The sequence below is a fragment of the Oncorhynchus masou genome, unplaced genomic scaffold (assembly GCF_036934945.1).
Source record: "Oncorhynchus masou masou isolate Uvic2021 unplaced genomic scaffold, UVic_Omas_1.1 unplaced_scaffold_1600, whole genome shotgun sequence".
NCBI classification, from domain to species: domain Eukaryota; kingdom Metazoa; phylum Chordata; class Actinopteri; order Salmoniformes; family Salmonidae; genus Oncorhynchus; species Oncorhynchus masou.
Window position 1 is genome coordinate 82,501 of NW_027016733.1, and position 27,500 is coordinate 110,000.

The 27,500-nt window shown below is 45.0% G+C and overlaps 1 pseudogene; it reads left to right on the forward strand.

Moving 5' to 3' along the window:
• LOC135539103 (glutamate receptor-interacting protein 2-like) overlaps positions 1-27,500 on the forward strand; it is a 128,043-nt pseudogene that overhangs the window by 77,871 nt on the left and 22,672 nt on the right.

The following is a 27,500-nucleotide window of genomic DNA, read 5'->3' on the forward strand; positions in this document are numbered from 1 at the left end:
AGCACATCAGACTAGAGCAGGACAAGACTAGAGCAGGACAGACTAGAGCACATCAGACTAGAGCAGGACAGACTAGAGCAGACTAGAGCACATCAGACTAGAGCAGGACAGACTAGAGCAGGACACAGACAGACTAGAGCACATCAGACTAGAGCAGGACAGACTAGAGCACATCAGACTAGAGCACATCAGACTAGAGCACATCAGACTAGAGCACATCAGACTAGAGCAGGACAGACTAGAGCACATCAGACTAGAGGACAGACTAGAGCACATCAGACTAGAGCAGGACAGACTAGAGCACATCAGACTAGAACACATCAGAGCAGAGCACATCAGACTAGAGCACATCAGACTAGAGAAGGACAGACTAGAGCACGGACAGACTAGAGCAGGACAGACTAGAGCAGGACAGACTAGAACACATCAGACTAGAGCACATCAGACTAGAGCAGGACAGACTAGAGAGCAGGACAGACTAGAGCAGGACAGACTAGAGCACATCACTAGAGCAGGACAGACTAGAGCAGGACAGACTAGAGCACATCAGACTAGACTAGACATCAGACTAGAGCAGGACAGACTAGAGCACATAGAGCAGGACAGACTAGAGCACATCAGACTAGAGCACATCAGACTAGAGAGCAGGACAGACTAGAGCACATCAGACTAGCAGCATCAGACTAGAGCAGGACAGACTAGAGCACACATCAGACTAGAGCAGGACAGACTAGAGCACATCAGACATCAGACTAGAGCAGGACAGACTAGAGCACATCAGACTAGAGCACGACAGACTAGAGCACATCAGACTAGAGCACATCAGTCTAGAGCAGGACAGACTAGAGCACATCAGACTAGAGCACATCAGACTAGAGCAGGACAGACTAGAACACAGACTAGAGAACATCAGACTAGAGCAGGACAGACTAGAGCAAGACAGACAAGAGCAGGACAGACAAGAGCAGGACAGACTAGAGCACATCAGACTAGAGCACATCAGACTAGAGCAGGACAGACTAGAGCAGGACAGACTAGAGCAGGACAGACTAGAGCACATCAGACTAGAGCAGGACAGACTAGCAGGACAGACAGACTCAGAGAGCAGGACAGACTAGAGCACATCAGACTAGAGCACATCAGACTAGAGCACATCAGACTAGAGCAGACTAGAGCAGGACAGACTAGAGCACATCAGACTAGAGCAGGACAGACTAGAGCACATCAGACCAGAGCAGGACAGACTAGAGCACATCAGACTAGAGCAGGACAGACTAGAGCAGGACAGACACAGAGCACATCAGACTAGAGCAGACAGACTAGAGCAGGACAGACTAGGAGTAGGACAGACTAGATCAGGACAGACTAAGAAGCAGGACAGACTGGAGCACATCAGACTAGAGCAGGACAGACTAGAGCAGGACAGACTAGAGCAGGACAGACTAGAGCACATCAGACTAGAGCAGGACAAACTAAAGCAGGACAGACTAGAGCAGATCAGACTAGAGCACACAGACTAGAGCAGGACAGACTAGAGTAGGACAGACTAGAGCACATCAGACTAGAGCAGGACAGACTAGAGCAGGACAGACTAGAGCACATCAGACTAGAACATCAGACTAGAGCACATCAGACTAGAGCACATAAGACTAGAGCAGAGCAGGACAGACTAGAGCAGGACAGACTAGAGCACATCAGACTAGAGCAGGACAGACTAGAGCACATCAGACTAGAGCAGGAACACAGACTAGAGCACATCAGACTAGAGCAGGACAGACTAGAGCACATCAGACTAGAGCACATCAGACTAGAGCAGGACAGACTAGAGCAGGACAGACTAGAGCAGGACAGACTAGAGCAGGACAGACTAGAGCACATCAGACTATAGCAGGACGGACTAGAGCAGGACAGACTAGAGCAGGACAGACTAGAGCAGGACAGACTAGAGGAGGACAGACTAGAAGAGGACAGACTAGAGCACATCAGACTAGAGCACATCAGACTAGAGCAGGACAAACTAGAGCAGGACAGACTCAGAGCAGGATCAGACTAGAGCACATCAGACTAGAGCAGGACAGACTAGAGCACATCAGACTAGAGCAGGACAGACTAGAGCACATCAGACTAGAGCAGGACAGACTAGAGCAGGACAGACTAGAGCAGGACAGACTAGAGCACATCAGACTAGAGCACATCAGACTAGAGCACATCAGACTAGAGCACATCAGACTAGAGCACATCAGACTAGAGCAGGACAGACTAGAGCACATCAGACTAGAGGACAGACTAGAGCACATCAGACTAGAGCAGGACAGACTAGAGCACATCAGACTAGCACATCAGACTAGAGCACATCAGACTAAGAGAAGGACAGACTAGAGCAGGACGGACTAGAGCACATCAGTCTAGAGCAGGACAGACTAGAGCAGGACAGACTAGAGCACATCAGACTAGAGCACATCAGACTAGAGCAGGACAGACTAGAGCAGGACAGACTAGAGCACATCAGACTAGAGCACATCAGACTAGAGCAGGACAGACTAGAGCACATCAGTCTAGAGCACATCAGACTAGAGCAGGACAGACTAGAGCACATCAGACTAGAGCAGGACAGACTAGAGCACATCAGACTAGAGCACATCAGACTAGAGCAGGACAGACTGGAGCAGGACAGACAAGACAGACTAGAGCAGGACAGACTAGAGCACATCAGAGCAGGACGGACTAGAGCAGGACAGACTAGAGCACATCAGACTAGAGCACACAGACTAGAGCACATCAGACTAGAGCAGGACAGACTAGAGCAGGGCAGACTACAGCACATCAGAGCAGGACAGACTAGAGCACATCAGACTAGAGCACATCAGACTAGAGCAGGACAGACTAGAACACAGACTAGAGAACATCAGACTAGAGCAGGACAGACTAGAGCAAGACAGACAAGAGCAGGACAGACAAGAGCAGGACAGACTAGAGCACATCAGACTAGAGCACATCAGACTAGAGCAGGACAGACTAGAGCAGGACAGACTAGAGCACATCAGACTAGAGCAGGACAGACTAGAGCAGGACAGACTAGAGCAGGACAGACTAGAGCAGGGCAGACTAGAGCAGGGCAGACTAGAGCACGACAGACTAGAGCACAGACAAGAACACATCAGATCAGAGCACATCAGACTAGAGCACATCAGACTAGAGCACATCAGACTAGAGCAGGACAGACTAGAGCACATCAGACTAGAGCACGTCAGACTAAAGCACGACAGACTAGAGCACATCTGACTAGAGCACGACAGGCTAGAGCACATCAGACTAGAGCAGGACAGACTAGAGCAGGACAGACTAGAGCAATACAGACTAGAGCACATCAGACTAGAGCAGGACAGACTTGAGCATATCAGACTAGAGCAGGGCAGACTAGAGCAGGGCAGACTAGAGCAGACTAGAGCAGGGCAGACTAGAGCAGACTAGTGCAGGGCAGAGTAGATCAGGGCGGATCAGAGTAGAGCAGTACAGAACACAACAGACTAGAGCAAGGCAGACTAGATTAGGGCACAGTAGAGCAGGGCAGAGCAGAGCAGAGCATAGCAGATCAGAGTAGAGCAGAGCAGAACACAGCAAACTAGAGCAGGGCAGAGTTGAACAGAACAACGCTCCCAGCCCTCACTGTGTGGAAGAATAAGAGTCTCTGATACACCCAGACAGAGCAGTATCTTACAGGATCTGATTCATGCCTTCTATGTGGGTCAGCTTATGCAAAAGGCTGCACTAGACATGCACAATCATCTGATGTTAGGAAAGTGAAAGCTGCAGATTTTATTTATTGTCACTGGCTATGCACCGAGAGTTTATGACTGGTTCAATTCAGTAGTGTGGTTAAACCATAGAGATACAGTATATTGTCAACTCTAGACACTGTACTTCAACTGTTATTTCAGTCCCATTCTATTCAATTCCATTCTTTTCAGTTTCCTTCTATTCAGTTCCATTGTATTCTATTCAGTTCCATTGTATTCTATTCACTTCCCTTCTATTCAGTTCCCTTCTATTCAGTTCCCTTCTATTCAGTTCGCTTCTATTCAGTTTCCCTTCTATTCAGTTCTATCTATTCGATTCAGTTCGCTTCGATTCAGTTCGCTTCTATTCCAGTTCCGATTCAGTTCGCTTCTATTCAGTTCCATCTTCAACATGATTTAAGGATTAAGTAAGAACATGTCAGGTTGGTCTTCTTTACTATACACTGTACATACTGTAGCAGTTCTCCCAGAATTCAACAGTTTCAAAAATATTTCCTACTATATCGTGGTTCTTGGCAGGGATTTGTGTTGGTGTGTACACTATGTTATGTTACTGTGAGGATTATATAACATCGTTGCATGGGTTGGTACACGCTACATGCTACACGCTAAATGCTACATGTTCCAGAGAGAACACAAGGCCTGTACTACAGCTTTTTGTTTCCCTTGAAGCCTTTGTATTTATTTTATTTTATTACTAATTTCAAAAAATATATACTTTTACCCCTTTTTCTCCCCAATTTCTTGGTTTCCAATTGGTAGTTACAGTCTTGCCTCATCGCTGCTACTCCCATACGGACTCGGGAGAGACGAAGGTCGAGAGCCTCCGAAATACTTCAAAAATACGACCCAACAAAGTTTCTTCACACAATGCCGCTTAACCCGGAAGTCACACCGATGGGACAAGGATATCCCTCCTCTTGCCAAACCCTCCCATTGTGAAGATGGCACCGAAGGAGATGGCAGCATCGCGACTAGCTCTTAGAAAACTTTGCAGTATTTTGTTTTTTTTATGTACAATTTTTTACATTATTAGCTCAGGAAATGTTTTGTGTCATTACAAGAACTATTGGATATTAGAGTGGTGGTAACTCACCAGAACTACCAGCATTACGACCAGATATATGACATTATGGAGCAGATCATTTGTTCAGTCTCCCCAAAACAATTGAACTTATTCCAGAGCCTGAGACAAAACATCGCCGGCAGAGGAGAGGCACTTGAGGCGGACGGCTGTTTCGACTTAGGAGGCACGCACACCACCCACCGCTTCCGAATATATTACTTGCTAATGTTCAGTCTTTGGATAACAAAGTTGATGAGCTTAGAGCAAGGATTTCTTTCCGGAGAGCCATTGGAATAATTATGTCTCCGGGAAGCACAAGGGCGGGGGGGGGGTGTTTCATGATTAACGACTCATGGTGTAACTCTAGGAACATACAGGAACTCAAGTAATTTTGTTCACCCGACCTAGAGTACCTCACAATTAAATGCCGACCGTATTATCTCCCAAGAGAATTCTCCTCTGTCATCGCCACGGCCACGGCCCTCAAAGAACTTCACTGGACTTTATGCAAACTGGAAACCACATATCCTCGAGGCTGCATTTATTGTAGCTGGGGATTTTTACAAAGCAAATCTGAGGACTAGGCTGCCTAAATTCTATCAACATGTTGACTGTCCTACTCGCCCTACTAAGAATCTCAACCATTGCTATTCAAATGGTATACTTACAAGGCCCTCCTGCCCTCCTTTCAAATCTGACCACGACTCCATCTTACTCCTCCCGTCCTATTGTCAGAAACTCAAACAGGAAGTGCCCGTGCTTCATAATATTCAATGCTGGTCTGACCAATCGGAATCCATGCTTCAGGATTGTTGATCACGTGGACTGGGATATGTTCTAGGTAGCGTGCAAAAATAATCTAGACACATACACAGATACGGTGACTGAGTTCATAGGGGGAAGTGTGTAGGAGATGTATTACCCACTGTGACTATTAAAACCTACCTAACCAGAAACCGTGGATAGATGGTAGCATTTGTGAGCAACTGAAAGTGCAAACCATCGCATTTAACAATGGCAAAGCGACTGGTAATATGGCAGAATATAGACAGTGTAGTTATTTACTCCCCAACGCAATCAAACAAGCTAAATGTCAGACACAAGACGAACAGTTGAAGTTGGAAGTTTACATACACCTTAGCCAAATACATTTAAACTCAGTTTTTCACAATTCCTGACATGTAATCCTCGTAACAATTCCCTGTCTTCGGTCAGTTAGGATCACCACTCTATTTTAAGAATGTGAAATGTCAGAATGATAGTAGAGAGAATCATCCATTTCAGCTTTTATTTCTTTCATCACATTCCCAGTGGGTCAAAGTTTACATACACTCAATTAGTATTTGGTAGCATTGCCTTTAAATTGTTTAACTTGGGTGAAACGTTTCGGGGTAGCCTTCCACAAACTTTCCACAATAAGTTGGGTGAATTTTGGCCCATTCCTCCTGACAGAGCTGGTGTAACTGAGTCAGGTTTGTAGGCCTCCTTGTACGCACACACTTTTTCCAGTTCTGCCCACACATTTTCTAAGGGATTGAGGTCAGGGCTTTGTGATGGCCCCTCCAATACCTTGACTTTGTTGTCCTTAAGCCAACTTTGGAATTATGCTTGCGGTCATTGTCCATTTGGAAGACCCACTTGCGACCAAGCTTTAACTTCCTAACTGATGTCTTGAGATGTTGCTTCAATATATGTGCACATCATTTTCCGTCCTCATGATGCCATCTATTTTGTGAGGTGCACCAGCCCCTCCTGCAGCAAAGCATCCCCACAACATGATGCTGCAACCCCCGTGCTTCACGATTGGGATGGTGTTCTTCGGCTTGAAGGCCTCCCCATTATCATCTAAACATAACAGTGGTCATTATGGCCAAACAGTTCTATTATTGTTTCATCAGACCAGAAAGAGTATAGAGTGCAGTATAGAGTATAGAGTGCAGTGATGTGTCCTATAAGGAGCATTGGTGGCAAATCTGATGGCCGAATGGTAAGGACATCGAGCCACTCGAGAGCACCCTTACCTGCCCGATCTATAAAGGATGTCTCCGTAATCTAGCATGGGTAGGATGGTCATCTGAATCAGGGTTAGTTTGGCAGCTGGGGCGAAAGAGGAGCGATTATGATAGATTACAATAGAGGAAACCAAGTCTAGATTTAACTTTGGCCTACAGCTTTGATATGTGCGGAGAGAAGGACAGTGTATCGTCTAGCTATACTCCAAGGAACTTGAATGAGGTGACGACCTCAAGCTCTAAACCCTCAGAGGTAGTAATAACACCTGTGGGGAGAGGGCAAACCTCTTACCAAACCACATGACCTTTGTTTTGGAGGTGTTCAGAACAAGTTTAAGGGCAGAGAAAGCTTGTTGGACACTAAGAAAGCTGTGTTGTAGAGCGTTTCACACAAACTCCGGGAGGGGCCAGCTGAGTAGAAGACTGTATCATCTGCATATAAATGGATGAGAGAGCTTCCTACTGCCTGAGCTATGTTGTTGATGTAAATTGAGAAGAGCGTAATCCTAGGATCGAGCCTTGGGGTACTGCCTCCTGAACAGCTAATCAAAAGGGCCTCTTTACACTGCTGCTACTGTCTGTGTATTATCTATGCATAGTCCCTTTAACTCTACCTACATGTACACTACTGTTCAGAAGTTTGAGGCCACTTAGAAATGTCCTTGTTTTCCATGAAAACATACATGAAATTAGTTGCAAAATGAATAGGAAATATAGTAAAAGATGTAAAGATGATGACAAAGGATGTAAATAGTGATTTTTAATTGAAATAATAATTTGTTCCTCAAACTTTGGTTTCGTCAAAGTTTCCTCCATTCACAGCCTTGCAGACCTTTGGCGTTCTAGTTGTCAATTTGTTGAGGTAATCTGAAGAGATTTCACCCCATGCTGCCTGAAGCACCTCCCACAAGTTGGATTGGCTTTATGAGCACTTCTTACCTACCATACAGTAGCTGCTCCCACAACAGCTTAATAGGGTTGAGGTCCAGTGACTGTGCTGGCCACTCCGTTATAGACAGAACACCAGCTGACTGCTTCCTTGCTAAATAGTCATTGCATAGTTTGGAGCTGTGGTTTGGGTTATTGTCCTGTTGTATGAAGAAATCGGCTCCAGCGCCGTCCACAGGGTATGGCAAGGCGTTGCAAAATGGAGTGATAGCATTCTTTCTTCATGATCCCTTTTACCCTGTACAAATCTCCCACCCCTGATCATCATATTGCCTCCACCATGCTTGATAGATGGCGTCAAGCACTCCTCGAGCATCTTTTCATTTTTTATGTGTCTCACGAATGTTCTCCTTTGTGATCCGAACACCTCAAACTTAGATTTGTCTGTCTATAACACTTTCTTCCAATCTTCCTCTGTCCAGTGTCTGTGTTCTTATGCAATAAAATTATTATATGAGAGTAAGATAGAGAACAACTAAATGTGTCCTTACATGAGAAAAGTAATTTTAAATGTAGCTACTTTCCCCTTGCCCATCTTAATCTTTTATTTTTCATTGAACAGTCTGAGAAGGCCAGCATCCCTCTTTAATGTTGACGTTGAGGCTGGTGTTTTGCGCGTACTATATAATGAATTGGCCAGTTGAGGACTTGTGAGGCGTCTGTTTCTCAAACCAGACACTCTAATGTACTTGTCCTCTTGCTCAGTTGTGCACCGGGGCCTGCCACTCCTCTTTCTATTCTGGTTAGAGCCAGTTTGCGCTGTTCTGTGAAGGGAGTAGTACACAGTGTTGTATGAGATCATCAGTTCATTGGCAATTTCTCGCATGGAAAAACCTTCATTTCTCAGAACAAGAATAGACTCATGAGTTTCAGAAGAAAGTTCTTTGTTTCTGGCCATTTTGAGCCTGTAATCGAACCCACAAATGCTGATGCTCCAGATACTCAACTAGTTTAAGAAGGCTAGTTTTATTGCTTCTTTAATCAGAACAGCAGTTTTCAGCTGTGCTAACATAACTGCAAAAGGGTTTTCTAATTAGCCTTTTAAAATTATAAACTTGGAGTGGCTAACAACGTGCCATTGGAACACAGGAGTGATGGTTGCTGATAATGTAAATGTAATGTAAATGTAATGTAAATGTAATGTAAATGTAATGTAAATGTAATGTAATGTAATAATGGGCCTCTGTTCGCCTATGTAGATATTCCACAAAAATAAGCCGTTTCTAGCTACAATAGTCATTTACAACATTAACAATGTCTACACTATATTTCTGATCAATTTGATGTAATTTTAATGGACAAAACATTTGCTTTTCTTTCAAAAACAAGGATACTTCTAAGTGACCCTTAACTTTTGAGACGGTACTGTACAGGTTACCTCAATTACCTTAACGAATCGGTACCCCTGTATATAGCCTCACTATTGGTATTTTACTGTTGCTGTTTAATTATTTGTTACTTGTTTTTTAAATTGACTCATCTATTTTTTACTTAACATTTATTTTTCTTAAAACTTCTTAAAGCATTGTTGGTTAAGGGCTTGTATGTAAGCATTTAACTGTAAGGTGACAAATATAATTTGATTTCATTGATTTGGTGACAGACAGTGGCTGAGACAGCATATGTTCTGATTTTATACACTGCACTCTTTCAGAGAGGTAGTTAGCAAAACAGCCCAAAGACGTCTCAGAGAAACCAATACTCTTAGCCGGCCCACAAGAATGGAATGGTCTACCGTATCAAAAGATTGCATAGCAGAGAGACCATTGACACCAAAGAAAGCCAAGTTTTTCTAACACTTTTGATTAACAGGTCAAAATAGAAATGGACCTATAACAGTTAGGATCAGCCTGATCTCCTTTAAATAAAGGATGCATCGTGGTTGCCTTCCAAGCAATGGGAACCTCCCCAGAGAGGACAGACAGGTTAAAAAGGTCAGAGATTGGCTTGGCGATAATAGGGGCTTCAACCTTAAAGAAGAATGGTTCCATCTGACCCAGATGTTTTTGGGGGGTTTAAGGACCTCAGACTCAGTGAGAAACTTGGTGGCGGGTAGTGATTTATTATCATTATTATTGCTGAAGGTGTAAACCCTTTTTTTTTTTAGCAAGAGATAGCACTTGTAGATGAAAGTAGCAGAAATTTGCAGAAAGTCGTTTTGGAAACATTTTATTTAATGGAAACAATAACGTTCTTGAACTTTTTTGGCAACATAGTGATATATTCTTATTACTGTACAATGAGGAATTCAACTACAAAATACTAGTCTTCTCCCATTTGTTTAACCATTGCCCCCAACCACAACGTGTATAAACAACAACAATAAATAAGAATAAAATAAGATAATAGATACAAAACAAAAATGTGAAGAACATAAATCAATCAACTCTAATTAGCACGTCGGACAATATGCAAGTGTGTGAATGGATGGATGCATCAGATTTAGCCCCTGAACAGCTTTCATAAGCGCTGCAAAGGCTGCTGTGTGGGGGAGGCGTTCCCTTCTTTGAATGTGTGGGGTTACAAGTTCCTTTCCCAGCTGCTCCAGGAACACCCTGCTCTTGTTTCCGCTTATCAGGCATCCAGGTTGATCTTGTTCCATATCACAAAGGCATTGTAACATCGATGATGTTATGGAAGATGACCAGGGCCAGTGGGCAGTCATCCTCCTGCAGCTGTTAGTTCCAATCACCTTGTCCAGGTTGTCCATACCTCCTATCTTGTGGTTGTAGTCCAGGATGATGGCTGGCTTCTGTCCTCACCATCACTGATCTCAGCCGTTTTGTGCTGTGTGCTCAGGAGGACCACATTCTTGTTCCTCTTTGGGAGGTAAGAAACTAGAGTGGTGGAGGGGGTGAAGGGAAACTTTGATGAGAAGGCCTCTCTCCCCCTTGTTGCGAGGAGGGCAGGAGTGCAGGGGGGGAGCTCAGGCTTGTTCTCTCTAGCTGTGCCAACCATGGTGATCTTCCTCTTCAGGAGCTGCTGGCTGAGTTCAATCAGTAGCACATGCTGCTGTTTTTGTGTGTGTGTCAATGCTTTTATAACTGCCGGGTCAAAAATGACTCTAAGACAATCTTTGTACCCTGGTGGTGTACAGCTTCAATGGAAATATTAACAAAGGAGATGTTTGACTTTGTCTGATGTTGGGGGTCACTCTAGGAAAAGAAATCCAATTTCAAGTTAAAATAATATCATTTAGGGGGTTTTCTCTGCTGTTAAACATAGTGGTGAATATTTTTTTTTACCCTTAAGACAACACAAGGGTTAATGGCTGTGATAGGAAAAAACTGAGGATGGATCAATAACATTGTAGTTACTCCACAATACTTTTTGCAACTTAAAGTCACTGAGCCACTCTTCATATTTTCCAAGCATGGTGGTGGCTGTTATGGAATGCTTGGGAAAAGAAGGAAGTTTGGACTTAAATTGCCTGTGAAAGGTAACATTAATTAACAGCCAACAGATTGTTAAAATATTGATGTGCAAAAACGATTTACGAACCTATAGAAACAGTCACTTAACCAACTTCAAAAACAAATATTCTTTTTGCAACAAGGGACGCTGGGGAAACTGTAAAACTGCAAATATAAATCAACTCCTGACGTTCCCTACCAGCTTCTCTCAGGGTGAATATGTGTTATGTTGGGCCAAATCCAACACATCACTGAGTGACCAGGCGGAGGAGTCTGTCTCAATATTTTCAAGACACATGGTGGTGGCTGTTATGGAATGCTCTCACAGCAGCCTTGTCATCGGCACCGAGACTCCATGGTGTAGAGAGGCAGACTTTTGGGGGGATTAAGATACACGGAATAGAGCTAAACTCTCAAGCAAAATCCCAGAGGAAAACCTGGTTCAGTCTGCTTTCCAACAGACACTGGGATCGGACAATTCATCCTCTCTGTTTGGCCGTTTCACCTTTCAGCAGGACAATAACCTAAAACACAAGGCCAATTATACACTGGAGTTGGTTACCTGTCCAAGATTGCCAAGTCAGTAATGAATGTTCTGTAAGGGGAACAGGTAAAGTGACCTAGTTGGCAGCACACGGGGCAAGCATTTGGACTTAAATTGTCTTGACGCCGGAAATCTATGGCAAGACCTGAAATCACGGTATCCTCAACTTGCCACGAGATCGGAACATTAATTAACAGACTCCAACTTGACAGAGCTTGAAGAATTGTTAAAATATTGATGTGCGTAAATGAAACGGGTGAGAAGCCCCTCGAGCCAGTGTCTCCTTCCTTCAATGCCATCTTAACGCTGGGGTTACGATCCCCCGCCCGTAGTTCCTCTCAGTCGGGAGTGACGGTGTGAAGAAAGCGCACGGATGAAGCTTCTTGTCTTCACCCCTCTGAGACAGGACAGCTCCGACACAACTCACAGTGCGTCTGCCTCACCTACAAATGGTTCATCCGTAGTCGGTAGTATCAGAATGGGAGCAGAAGGATGCGCTGCTTGAGTCCTTCGGAAGGCAGTCTCGGCTTGTCTTCACAAAAAAACCTTGCATTGCCAACCTTTGGTTAAAGCTGAGAGAGGAGCAGCCACCAAGAGCTGAAGTTCTTGATGAACTTAGGTAAAAGTTTGTAAATAGGAAACATGAACATCGCCAACGGATTTGGGGGTGGGCCAATCCGCTCGCCCCTACCTTCCTAGGGTCATTTGGATTCGACCGGGTTCCTACCGTCCCAGGAATTGTACTCGGGATGAATGGAATTCACATTTTCCGGCAACGTACACAGATGGCTGTCCAGGAGGCGTTTGAGTACTTGTCTGACATGCTTAGTGTGTTCTTGAAGGGGGCTCGGAGTAAAGGGATGTCATCCAAGTAAGCGAACACAAATATGTTAAGCATATCCCTAAGCACATAGTTTATGAGCGCTTGGAACACCGCTGGGGGCGTTGGTCCAGGCCGAGGGCATCACCAGAAATGATCATAGTGACCAGTAGGCGTGTTGGCGGTCTTCCACTCGTCACCAGGTCTGATCCGCACAAGATGGTATGCATTCCGCAGGTCAAGCTTAGTGAAAACAATGATTTTGTCCATTTTGAATTTCAGGCTGTAACACAACAAAATGTGGAATAAGACAAGGGGATACTTTCTGAAGGCACTGTGTGTGTGTGTGTGTGTGTGTGTGTGTGTGTGTGTGTGTGGTGTGTGTGTGTGTGTGTGTGTGTGTGTGTGTGTGTGTGTGTGTGTGTGTGTGTGTGTGTGTGTGTGTGTGTGTGTGTGTGTGTGTGTGTGTGGTGGTGTGTGTGTGTGTGTGTGTGTGTGTGTGTTTTCCAAGAGACCCCTTTAGTACCAGATGAATTACCCTGAGCTGCAGAACAGAACAGAGCAGCAGGATTAGCATTCTCTGGTTTGAGTTCTGTTTTCTCATTGGTTTAAAAACCTTGTGGCTGAATATCTGGAATACTGTAGCAGCCCCTGTCATGGTGGCTGTCATTGTATTATAGAAGGGGATAATGCACTGGGTGTGTGTGTGTATGTGTAGCAGTGTGTTTTGTGTAGTGTGTGTGTGTGTGTTTGTGTAGTGTGTGTACTTGTGTGTGTGTATGTGTAGTAGTGTGTTTGTGTAGTGTGTCCGTGTGTACGTGTGTGTGTGTGTGTGTAGTAGTAGTGTGTTTGTGTAGTGTGTGTGTGTGTGTTTGTGTAGTGTGTGTACTTGTGTGTGTGTATGTGTAGTAGTGTGTTTGTGTAGTGTGTCCGTGTGTATGTGTGTGTGTGTGTGTGTGTAGTAGTAGTGTGTTTGTGTAGTGTGTCCGAGTGTGTGTCACCAGATCTAAACGCTGTTTAGTGATGTTGAGAGGTCGCAAAGCTTGGATTAGAAAAAGGGGAAGATGAGAAAAGGGGAGACAGAGAGGGGAGAGAGAGAAGGTGGAGAGAGAGAGGCGAAGAGAGAGAGAGAGAGAGAGAGAGAGAGAGAGACAGGGGTAGAGAGAGAGAGGAAGACAGAGATAGAAGAGAGAGAAAAGATTCCAGTCATGTCATTACACCTCTCTTGATTCCTCCCAAGTTTCCTCCATCTTGTCCTCCCTCGTTTTCACTCTTGTTTCCTCCCTCTTTTCTCCCTCATTTCCTCCCCCCCCTTCCCCCGCCCCTTGCTGTGACTACACAGCTCCAACTTTGTGATTGTTCCCTCACCTACGTGGATTAATGGTCGTGTGTGGATCTGATTTAACATAATTAAAAGCTCACCTCAGTCCCTTTAAAGGTGGAATCCACGGTAGGGTTACACCGCCACTGTCCACCGACCACGGCCGCTGTTATTGTTTTTGTTGTTTTGTTTTGTTGACCACAGTTGAGGAGAGGAGCGTTTTGCAACAACGTGCTGTTCAAGGGGAGAAATGTTGTAATATTTCAAACAGACGTGGCTGTTTTCAACATTCCCGCTTTAAGCTTTGAAGACTGTTGAGGATTTATCAAGAGCTTACGGGACGCTACACAAAGCATTTAGAACATATAGTCTGTTTGAAACTCTTAGTACCCCCAACTCCTGTCACTAAAGTCATGACATTGACATCAGGTACTGTAGTCTACACACACAGACAATGAATGAAGGAATAGCACATGCCAAGTGTATTGCATTGTACTTTTTAGCCTAGTGGTTAAGAGTGTTGGGGCCAGTAACTGAGAGGTTGCTGGTTCGAATCCCCGAGCCGACGAGGTGAAAAATCTGTCAATGTGCCCTTGAGCGAGGTACTTAACTCTAATTATGCCTGTAAATTCCTCTGTATTAGAGCGTTTGCTAAATGACTCAAATTTAAAACTTTAATAAACCATTAATAATCCCAATGCTAAATCCCTGTTTAGGATAGGAAGCCAGCCATCATCCTGGACTACAACCACAATAAACCAATAATAATCCCAATGCTAAATCACTGTTTAGGATAGGAAGCCAGCCATCATCCTGGACTACAACCACAATAAACCAATAATAATCCCAATGCTAAATCCCTGTTTAGGATAGGAAGCCAGCCATCATCCTGGACTACAACCACAATAAACCAATAATAATCCCAATGCTAAATCCCTGTTTAGGATAGGAAGCCAGCCATCATCCTGGACTACAACCACAATAAACCAATAATAATCCCAATGCTAAATCCCTGTTTAACAAACCATTTATAATCTCAATGCTAAATCCCTGTTTAATAAACCATTATTAATCTCAATGCTAAATCCCTGTTTAATAAACCATTAATCTCAATGCTAAATCCCTGTTTAACAAACCATTAATAATCCCAATGCTAAATCCCTGTTCAATAAACCATTAATAATGTAAATGCTAAATCCCTGTTTAACAAACCTGTGTGGGCTGTTCTCAGTCCTATTACTGAGATAAGGACCGGCCTTAATACCAAGTGATTGAAAAATGTGTTATGTGAAACAATGCCAGAGCTGTGTGTGTGTGTGTGTGTGTGTGTGTGTGTGTGTGTGTGTGTGTGTGTGTGTGTGTGTGTGTGTGTGTGTGTGTGTGTGTGTGTGTGTGTGTGTGTGTGTGTGTGTGTGTGCTGAAACAATGCCTGAGCTGATGACTAATGAAGTCCCTGCCTGCTGCCATAGGCACACGAGCAGGTTAATTACAGGGAGGAGAGAGAACGAGAAGGGAAGGAGAGGGAGGGGAGAAGCAGCGAGAGAGATAAAAGAGAAGAAGGGAGGAGAGAGGGGGGAGGGGAGAAACGCGAGAGAGATAAAGAGAAGGGAGGGAGATAAAGAAGAGAGAAGTGGAGGGAGAGCAGTGAAAAGAGAGATAAAGAGAAGAAGGGAGGGAGAGAGATAGATGAAAAGGGAGAGGGAGGGGGGATGTGTGTGGCTTAACTTGTCCTCCTTTACTCCTTCTTTTTGCAGAGTACAGTAGAGTACAGTAGAGTACAGTAGAGTAGAGTAGAGTACAGTAGAGTACAGCAGAGAATACCAGCAGAATACAGCAGAGTACAGTAGTACAGTACAGCAGAGTACAGTAGAGTACAGTAGAGTACAGTAGAGAGTAGAATACAGTAGAGTACAGCAGAATACAGTAGAGTACAGTAGGTACAGTAGAGTACAGCAGAATACAGTAAGTACAGTAGAGTACAGTACAGCAGAATACAGTAGAGTACAGTAGAGTACAGTACAGTAGAGTGAGTAGAGTACAGTAGAGTACAGTACAGCAGAATACAGTACAGTAGAGTACAGTAGAATACAGTACAGCAGAATACAGTACAGCAGAATACAGTAGAGTACAGTAGAATACAGTAGAGTGTACAGTACAGCAGAATACAGTAGAGTACAGAGCAGAGAGTTCAGTAGAGTACAGAGCACAGAATAGAGTACAGAATACAGTAGCAGAATACAGTAGAGTACAGTAGAGTACAGTAGAATACAGTACAGTACAGTAGCAGTACAGTACAGTAGAGTACAGTACAGTACAGTAGAGTAGCAGAATAGAGTACAGTAGCAGTAGAGTACAGTAGGCAGAGCAGAGTTCAGCAGAGCAGAGCACAGTAGAGTACAGTACAGTACAGTAGAGTACAGTAGAGTACAGTAGAGTAGAGTACAGTACAGTACAGTACAGTAGAGTACAGTACAGTACAGTAGAGTACAGTAGAAGTGAGTACAGTAGAGCAAAGTAGAGCAGAGTAGAGTACAGTAGAGCAAAGTACAGTAGAGCAGAGTAGAGTACAGTAGAGCAAAGTACAGCAGAGCAGAGTACAGTAGAGTCTAGCAGAGCAGAGTACAGTAGTGCAGAGCAGGAATGTCTGGCCCCTTGGGCCATGCTACACAATGGCTGCAGGGCCAGAATCTGAGCCTGTGTGGCTACATCCCACAATATTTTAATTAGCTGTAAACTATGTCACCCACTTGGCTGAAAACACTCCGCCCAGTCCTGTCCAGTCGGGTTGGTGATCGAACCGGGTGACAGTACGGAAGAAAAAATAGTTGTCACTCTATAATTCTGTGTTTCAGTAAAGTCCTACTCATGGGACCCCTTGTTTGATCTAGTGTCTAGGTTTTAGCTCAACAGGTTAACACACAGTGTTGTGACCATGCGTTTACACTTCTCTCTGTTTTGTGTTTCAGTGAAGGTTCAGAAGAGTGACCACCCCCGTGCGTGGGACCCCTGTGTGAACTACTGTCCCTCAGCACCCTCTTCTCACTGTAAGACCTGGACCACCTCTAACAACCCGTCCAGCACACAGGAATACTGCAAATGTAAATATCACTCTGTTTCTATTTTCTGTCTCCCAGAAAACAACAAACTGGTTCTGTGAAAAGTTCCCAGAAATTCTTCTCGTAACAACAAAAAACTGTCCAGTTGTGCGGATGATTCTACAATGTTTATTTTTAGGGTGCTAAAAAAACTTTCAAGAATGTTCCCAGAACACATTTCATATGTTTCTTTTTTTAAGGTTCCCAGAATGTTTATTGAGGTTGTGGGAACATTGTGGGGATGTGACAACAGATCGGTTCCCAAAATAATAATGTTTTTATCCGGCTGAACAAAACATGTATTTGATGAGAAGAGTGTTGCTAGAACAGCCTTACTGAGTTCTTTAAAAGCCTAGAACCCGCTAGAGGAGAATGTTGACAACTAGGCCTCTCAGCCTATCAGGACCCTCTAGAGAACGTTGACAACAGAACCCTGCCTCTCAGCCTATCAGGACCCTCTAGAGAACGTTGAAAACTAGAACTGGAAACTGCCTCTCAGCCTATCAGGACTCCACTAGAACCCTGCCTCTCAGCCTATCAGGACCCTCTAGAGAACGTTGACAACTAGAACCCCGCCTCTCAGCCTATCAGGACCCTCTAGAGAACGTTGAAAACTAGACTCTGCCTCTCAGCCTATCAGGACCCGCTAGAAGACGTTGAAAACTAGAACCCCGCCTCTCCTATCAGGACCCTCTAGAGAACGTTGACAGCAGAACCCCGCCTCTCAGCCTATCAGGACCCTCTAGAGAACGTTGAAAACTAGAACTCTGCCTCTCAGCCTATCAGGACCCACTAGAGAACGTTGAAAACTACCCTCAAGGCGCTGCAAACATGAGCACCAACCCTTGATAAATAATACGTACACTATTGTAAAGGATTCATTGCGTGAAGAAATACTTGCAGAAATATATCAATAAAAAATGTTTTTATTTTTATTTATTTTTGTTTAGATAAAGTCAAAGATATGTTTTGTATAATTCTACAAAGTCCTAGGAAACAAAGTAGGCCTGTAAGTAAGTCTGTTTTAGTTTCGTTACAATAAAAACATTACAATCCATTCGATCCACTTTATTTATAGATTCGATTAGTAATATAATTACACTAAATTCATAAAGTTGAGTTACAGCGTCTTTTGAAAAACATATAAACTAAAAATAATAATATACCCAGGCAGTTGAAATGATTTGATGTGTTCCTAAACACAAGCACCAGTGAATAAACAATTATAAAGGAAGAATTGCATAAATAAATATCAATGGAAATATATTCATGACAAGATATACAGTCATTTATTGATTGTACCCAACACTGTATTGTGCCCATATACCTTTAGTCATGAATTAATGTCGTCTCCTCTCTACGCTTTGGGTTCCCAGTCAGCATACAGCTTCAGGGCTTTGTGTGAACAAGCCTCACTAACATATCGGCACTACACACAGTGTCCATGGGCCTTGTTTCGTATTGCACCTCCTGCGTGGTGTCGCACAATCTCTGTTGAAGCGAGTGCGTGGCGTGATCACGGGGGGGAAAGTCCATACTGTAACTATCAGACCAAAATAACGCAACATCCATGCTCTTCCCGCTGGACCCCCCTCCCCCTCCGCGGACACCAATGCTTTCATCCATAGACATAGTCTCCGTTCTGTTTCCTTTTTTCTGTGCTAATGAGCAAACGGGAACCATCTCTGATGTGCTGCAACATTTGCATGTCACATAAACTCGTGGTGGTAGTTGGGATCATCGTCTCAGTTGGTTCTGTTCTGGTTTTTTCTGAGGCGAGGCTCAGGCATCAGGAAGCTCAAGTCAACATCAGAATCCGATGAACACTCTTCATCAGTAACAGCGACCGCAACTCATTTTTAAATTCGGCGGCATTTGCAATGCTGTCCAGTGCTTCCGTTCGTTTGAGTCGGGCTTGCCATTGAACTACACACAGTGTTTTGTTGTACTCAGTGTCTGATTTGACTCTCTGAGGGGAAATCATATACCATTTTCCAGCCTTTCATAATAAAATAATGAGACCGCCCACAACGGCCACAATTCTTCATCGTCATTACACTATTGTTCTAAATTCAATCATCCTCTTCAGCCTCCATCGTGGCTCCCGAGTGCTGACGGTCTAAGGCTCTGCATCTCAGTGCTACAGGCGTCACTACAGACCCTGGTTCTATCCTGGGCTGTTTCACAACTGGCCATGATCAGGAGTCCCACAGGCGTTGCACACCTTGCCGAGTGTCATCCGGGTTTGGCCTGGGTAGGCCGCCATTGTAAAATAAGAATTTGATCTTAACTGACTTGCCAGATTAAATACTTTAAAAAAAATGTATTAATCATTCAGTTCATTGACATATATACACCATTTTCACCTTCTACCTGGTTTCCATATACCATTATCACCTTCTACCTGGTTTCCATCTCCCATTATCACCTTCTATCTGGTTTCCATCTCCCATTATCACCTTCTATCTGATTTCCATCGCCCATGATCACATTCTATCTGGTTTCCATCGCCCATTCATCCATTGACAACAGAATAGCATATTTTAATTTTAAGTTTATTACGTTACTCATTTTTGCTTAGTAGCCAAGTAATACGGGCCCGAGTGGCCATGTGCTGAATTCAGAGTAATGCTGCCTCCTAGTGGCCATGTGCTGAATTCAGAGTAATACTGCCTCCTGAAGTGGCCATGTGCTGAATTCAGAGTAATACTGCCTCTAGTGGCCATGTGCTGAATTCAGAGTAATACTGCCTCTAGTGGCCATGTGCTGAATTCAGAGTAATACTGCCTCCTAGTGGCCATGTGCTGAATTCAGAGTAATACTGCCTCCTAGTGGCCATGTGCTGAATTCAGAGTAATACTGCCTCTAGTGGCCATGTGCTGAATTCAGAGTAATACTGCCTCCTAGTGGCCATGTGCTGAATTCAGAGTAATACTGCCTCTAGTGGCCATGTGCTGAATTCAGAGTAATGCTGCCTCTAGTGGCCATGTGCTGAATTCGAGTAATACTGCTTCTAGTGGCCATGTGCTGAATTCAGAGTAATACTGCCTCTAGTGGCCATGTGCTGAATTCAGAGTAATACTGCCTCCTAGTGGCCATGTGCTGAATTCAGGTAATACTGCCTCCTAGTGGCCATGTGCTGAATTCAGAGTAATACTGCCTCCTAGTGGCCATGTGCTGAATTCAGAGTAATACTGCCTCCTAGTGGCCATGTGCTGAATTCAGAGTAATACTGCCTCTAGTGGCCATGTGCTGAATTCAGAGTAATACTGCCTCTAGTGGCCATGTGCTGAATTCAGAGTAATACTGCCTCCTAGTGGCCATGTGCTGAATTCGAGTAATACTGCTTCCTAGTGGCCATGTGCTGAATTGGTTTAATACTGCCTCCTAGTGGCCATGTGCTGAATTCAGAGTAATACTGCCCTCCTAGTGGCCATGTGCTGAATTCAGAGTAATACTGCCACCTAGTGGCCATGTGCTGAATTTAGGTAATACTGCCTCCTAGTGGCCATGTGCTGAATTCAGAGTAATACTGCCTCCTAGTGGCCATGTGCTGAATTCAGAGTAATACTGCCTCCTAGTGGCCATGTGCTGAATTCAGAGTAATACTGCCTCCTAGTGGCCATGTGCTGAATTCAGAGTAATACGGCCGCCGAGTGGCCATGTGCTGAATTCAGAGTAATACGGCCGCCGAGTGGCCATGTGCTGAATTCAGAGTAATACGGCCTCCTAGTGGTCATGTGCTGAATTCAGAGTAATACTGCCTCCTAGTGGCCATGTGCTGAATTCATGGACAGCGCGGATATTCTTGGAAAAAGTGAAATGTGGAAATGGAGCTTGCACCTCTTCAATTTTGAGTTATATGACAAATGTAAGTGTCATAGCAACTTCAGAATATGCACTTTGCAACAACTCTACCTGCATGTGATTCTGAAGGAAGATTTGATAATGTGATGCTCTTTTCCCCCAGCATCTGTCAATTACAAGATGCGCCCATCTCTTCATGTAAAATTTGACAGCTGATTGGTTTAATATTGCCACTCATCAGACTATTGTCAATTTAATATTGTCTATGGACAAACACTTATTATGTATGAAATTAGTTTCGGTGTAGTTTAGGTGTAGTTTGGATGGGCCGGCTGTCCAGGTTGACTGAGTTTAAGTGTAGTTTGGATGGGCCGGCTGTGCAGGTTGACTGAGTTTAGGTGTAGTTTTGATGGGCGGGCTGTAAAGGGTTACTGGCGTCGTTTGTTTTCCGCTCATCAACTTGGAGTCAAGGACTTGTTTTGTATTATTCTAAAAGGCCGGCTGCAATACACAGCATGTTTTGGGGCGACAGCCCCGAAACCTGAAGGATCTGGAGAAGGTCTGTATGGAGGAGTGGGCCAAAATCCCTGCTGCAGTGTGTGCAAACCTGGTCAAGAACTACAGGAAACGTATGATCTCTGTAATTGCAATCAAAGGTTTTTGTACCAAATATTAAGTTCTGCTTTTCTGAGGTATCAAATATTATGTCATACAATAAAATGCAAATTAATTACTTAAAAATCATACAATGTGATTTTCTGGATTTTGAAGGTTGAAGTGTACCTATGATAAAAATGACAGACCTCTACATGCATTGTAAGTAGGAAAACCTGCAAAATCGGCAGTGTATCAAATACTTGTTCTCCCCACTGTGTGTATATATATATATATGCCTATATATATATATATGCTGATGAATAGGCATAACAAATTATATATACACTATTGTACCTTTATTTAAATCACTACCTCTTCACATTGTATCATTCAATGCCTAATTTAATTTGTTGTGAAGTAAGGTGCACAATTATATCCATTGTCAATGGAGCCTGGCTATATTTAGCCTGTGGGTACCACACACACAATTATTTACTGCTGGATGAATAGGCATAACAAATTCATTATTACACTATTTTCTCTTTAAATTAAATCAACCTCTTCACCCTCCTTATCATTCAGTTAGGCCTAATTTAATTTAAGTTGTGAAGTAAGGTGCACAATTAGCATCCATTCATTCAATGAGAAGACAGAGATGCATTTGAGCCTGGCTGGGTACCAACGTCCCACAGCACATTGTCTTGGAGCCTGGCTGGGTACCAACGTCCTACAGAACATTGTCTTGGAGCCTGGCTGGGTACCAACGTCCTACAGAACATTGTCTTGGAGCCTGGCTGGGTACCAACGTCCTACAGAACATTGTCTTGGAGCCTGGCTGGGTACCAACGTCCTACAGAACATTGTCTTGGAGCCTGGCTGGGTACCAACGTCCTACAGAACATTGTCTTGGAGCCTGGCTGGGTACCAACGTCCTACAGAACATTGTCTTGGAGCCTGGCTGGGTACCAACGTCCTACAGAACATTGTCTTGGAGCCTGGCTGGGTACCAACGTCCTACAGAACATTGTCTTGGAGCCTGGCTGGGTACCAACGTCCTACAGAACATTGTCTTGGAGCCTGGCTGGGTACCAACGTCCTACAGAACATTGTCTTGGAGCCTGGCTGGGTACCAACGTCCTACAGAACATTGTCTTGGAGCCTGGCTGGGTACCAACGTCCTACAGAACATTGTCTTGGAGCCTGGCTGGGTACCAACGTCCTACAGAACATTGTCTTGGAGCCTGGCTGGGTACCAACGTCCTACAGAACATTGTCTTGGAGCCTGGCTGGGTACCAACGTCCTACAGAACATTGTCTTGGAGCCTGGCTGGGTACCAACATCCTACAGCACATTGTCTTGGAGCCTGGCTGGGTACCAACGTCCACAGAACATTGTCTTGGAGCCTGGCTGGGTACCAACGTCCTACAGAACATTGTCTTGGAGCCTGGCTGGGTACCAACGTCCTACAGAACATTGTCTTGGAGCCTGGCTGGGTACCAACATTCTACAGAACATTGTCTTGGAGCCTGGCTGGGTACCAACGTCCTACAGAACATTGTCTTGGAGCCTGGCTGGGTACCAACATCCTACAGCACATTGTCTTGGAGCCTGGCTGGGTACCAACGTGGAGCCCTACAGAACATTGTCTTGGAGCCTGGCTGGGTACCAACGTCCCACAGAACATTGTCTTGGAGCCTGGCTGGGTACCAACGTCCCACAGAACATTGTCTTGGAGCCTGGCTGGGTACCAACATCCTACAGAACATTGTCTTGGAGCCTGGCTGGGTACCAACGTCCTACAGAACATTGTCTTGGAGCCTGGCTGGGTACCAACGTCCTACAGCACATTGTCTTGGAGCCTGGCTGGGTACCAACGTCCTACAGAACATTGTCTTGGAGCCTGGCTGGGTACCAACGTCCTACAGAACATTGTCTTGGAGCCTGGCTGGGTACCAACGTACCAACACCTACAGAACATTGTCTTGGAGCCTGGCTGGGTACCAACGTCCTACAGAACATTGTCTTGGAGCCTGGCTGGGTACCAACATCCTACAGCACACAGCCTGGCTGGGTTGTCTTGGAGCCTGGCTGGGTACCAACGTCCTACAGAACATTGTCTTGGAGCCTGGCTGGGTACCAACGTCCTACAGAACATTGTCTTGGAGCCTGGCTGGGTACCAACGTCCTACAGAACATTGTCTTGGTCCTACAGAACCTTGGCTGGGTACCAACGTCCTACAGAACATTGTCTTGGAGCCTGGCTGTACCAACATCCTACAGAACATTGTGGACCAACGTCCTACAGCACATTGTCTTGGAGCCTGGCTGGGTACCAACGTCCTACAGAACATTGTCTTGGAGCCTGGCTGGGGTACCACATTGTCTTGAGTCCTGGGTACCAGAACATTGTCTTGGAGCCTAGCTGGGTACCAACGTCCTACAGAACATTGTCTTGGAGCCTGGCTGGGTACCAACGTCCTACAGAACATTGTCTTGGAGCCTGGCTGGGTACCAACGTCCTACAGCACATTGTCTTGGAGCCTGGCTGGGTACCAACGTCCTACAGAACATTGTCTTGGAGCCTGGCTGGGTACCAACGTCCTACAGAACATTGTCTTGGAGCCTGGCTGGGTACCAGGGTCCCAACATTGTCTGGAGCCCTGGGTACCAACGTCCTACAGCACATTGTCTTGGAGCCTGGCTGGGTACCAACGTCCTACAGAACATTGTCTTGGAGCCTGGCTGGGTACCAACGTCCTACAGAACATTGTCTTGGAGCCTGGCTGGGTACCAGGGTCCTACAGAACATTGTCTTGGAGCCTGGCTGGGTACCAACATCCTACAGAACATTGTCTTGGAGCCTGGCTGGGTACCAACGTCCTACAGAACATTGTCTTGGAGCCTGGCTGGGTACCAACGTCCTACAGAACATTGTCTTGGAGCCTGGCTGGGTACCAACGTCCTACAGAACATTGTCTTGGAGCCTGGCTGGGTACCAACGTCCTACAGAACTTGGAGCCTTGTCATTGTCTTGGAGCCTGGCTGGGTACCAACGTCCTACAGAACATTGTCTTGGAGCCTGGCTGATACCAACGTACCAACGTCCTACAGAACATTGTCTTGGAGCCTGGCTGGGCACCAACCAGAACATTGTCCTACAGAACATTGTTGGAGCCTGGCTGGGTACCAACGTCCTACAGAACATTGTCTTGGAGCCTGGCTGGGTACCATCGTCCTACAGAACATTGTCTTGGAGCCTGGCTGGGTACCAACGTCCTACAGAACATTGTCTTGGAGCCTGGCTGGGTACCAACGACCTACAGAACATTGTCTTGGAGCCTGGCTGGGTACCAACGTCCTACAGAACATTGTCTTGGAGCCTGGCTGGGTACCAACGTCCTACAGAACATTGTCTTGGAGCCTGGCTGGGTACCAACGTCCTACAGAACATTGTCTTGGAGCCTGGCTGGGTACCAACGTCCCAGCAGAACATTGTCTTGGAGCCTGGCTGGGTACCAACGTCCAACAGAACATTGTCTTGGAGCCTGGCTGGGTACCAACGTCCAACAGAACATTGTCTTGGAGCCTGGCTGGTACCAACGTCCTACAGAACATTGTCTTGGAGCCTGGCTGGGTACCAACATCCTACAGCACATTGTCTTGGAGCCTGGCTGGGTACCAACGACCTACAGAACATTGTCTTGGAGCCTGGCTGGGTACCAACGACCACAGCCTTGCTGGGTACCAACATTGTCTTGGAGCCTGGCTGGGTACCAACGTCCCACAGCACATTGTCTTGGAGCCTGGCTGGGTTTACCAACATTGTCTTGGAGCCTCCTACAGAACATTGTCTTGGAGCCTGGCTGGGTACCAACGTCCCACAGCACATTGTCTTGGAGCCTGGCTGGGTACCAACGACCCTACAGAACATTGTCTTGGAGCCTGGCTGGGTACCAACGTCCTACAGAACATTGTCTTGGAGCCTGGCTGGGTACCAACGTTCCACAGCAAATTGTCTGGCGGTTTAAGTTTAGGAAAGGTCATTGAATGAGCAGGACATAGGTTTTATTTTGGCTGATTTAAAAACAAATCTAAATCAAACGTCAGTGGCCTTTGGCAGTTCTGGGGTTAATAAAGGTTCCCAGAACATTTAACTAGGTTATTGGGAACATTGCAAGAGACACATTCCCAAAACACAAAATATGCTCAGTTGGGATGACATTCATACAATGTTTAAGTTAGGTTTTTGTACAGGACATTCCTGTAATATTGTTGTTGACAGAACAGCTGGTGTTCTTTATAGGTTCCCAGAACATTTAATTAAGTTATGGGAGCTGTTGCAAGAATATTGTTGTGATAATTAACATTATTTGCACAATGTTCCCAGTTTCCAAATGAGTATGTTTGTATGATGTTCACAGCCTATTTGTTTTAGGTTGAACATAATATTCCACGTTTCTATCCAGTTTTAACGGTAATTCTCATATCTGGAGACATATGGCATTTCAAATTTCATTCATAAGACATTTTGAACAACATTTAATCATACAAACACAACCACAATTTGCACAAGTGGGGTTTGCACCTGCAATGTCTGGTTCCCAAATCAAGTCTTTCCTCCTCTGAACCAGCAGAGAAGCTGGTCATATGTCTTATGTTTCAGCCATGGCAGTAAATCAGGAATTCTGTGCTTCCTTTTTAGCCTTAACACAACTGGACTGTGTTTTTGTGTGTTTTGGGAACATATCTTTAGTAATGTTCCCACCAAACAATGTTCCACCAAACTGTTACAACCTTAATGAAACATTCTGGGAACCTTTAAACGACACAGACAAAATATGTTCTGGAAACATTCTTGTTACATCAGGTGAATGTTTTATAGAAACAAATATTATAAACTACATGGCCAAGAGTATGCAGACACCCTGTCATATTAGGGGATTCGGCTATTTAGGCCACACCCGTTGCTGAAAGGCATATTAAATCGAGCACACTGCCATGCAATCTCCATAGACAAACAATGGCAGTAGAATGGCCCGTACTGAAGAGCTCAGTGACTTTCAACGTGGCACCGTCATAGAATGCCACTTTTTCCAACCAGTCAGTTCGTCAAATTTCTGCCCTGCTAAAGCTGCCCCGGTCAACTGTAAGTGCTGTTATTGTGAAGTGGAAACGTCTAGGAGCAACAACGGCTCAGCCGCTAAGTGGTAGGCCACACAAGATCATAGAACGGGACTGTTGAGTACTGGAAAAATCTTCTGTCCTTGGCAACACTCCCTACAGAGTTCCAAACAGCCTCTGGAAGCAACGTCAGCACAAGAACTGTTCATCGGGAGCTTCATGAACATTGTCTTGGAAGTCGGAAGTTTTATAAAATGGGTTTCCATGGCCGAGCAGCCGCACACAAGCCCTAAGATCACCATGCGCAATGCCAAGCGTTGGCTGAAAGGTGTAAAGCTCACCGCCATTGGAACAGTGGAAACACGTTCTCTGGAGCGATGAATCACGCTTCACCATCTGGCAGTCCGACGGACGAATCTGGGTTTAGCGGATCCCAGGAGGACGCTTCCTGAGTTTTGATGGAGGAGGAATAAGGGTCTGGGGCTGTTTTTCATGGTTTGGACTAGGCCCCTTAGTTCCAGTGAAGGAAATCTTAATGCTACAGCATACAATGACATTCTAGACGATTCTGTGTATCCACTTTGTGGCAACAGTTTGGGGAAGGCCTTTCCTGTTTCAGCATGACAATGCACAAAGCTTAGGTATACACAGAAATGGTTTGTCGAGATTGTTGTGGAATAACTCTGACTAGCCTGCATGGTGACCTGACCTCAACCCCATCGAACAACTTTTGGGATGAATTGGAACGCCGACTGCGAGCCAGGCCTAATCGCCCAACATCAGTGCCAGACCTCACTAATGCTCTTGTGGCTGAATGGAAGCAAGTCCACCCACAGCCTTCCCAGAAGAGTCTCTCTCTCCCTCCCTCTCTTTCTCTAGCCATAGTGACACTTCTCTCTCCTTTCTCTCTCCACAGCTCTAGTGTCTACCAACTTCTCCCCAGGTTCCACCACCACCA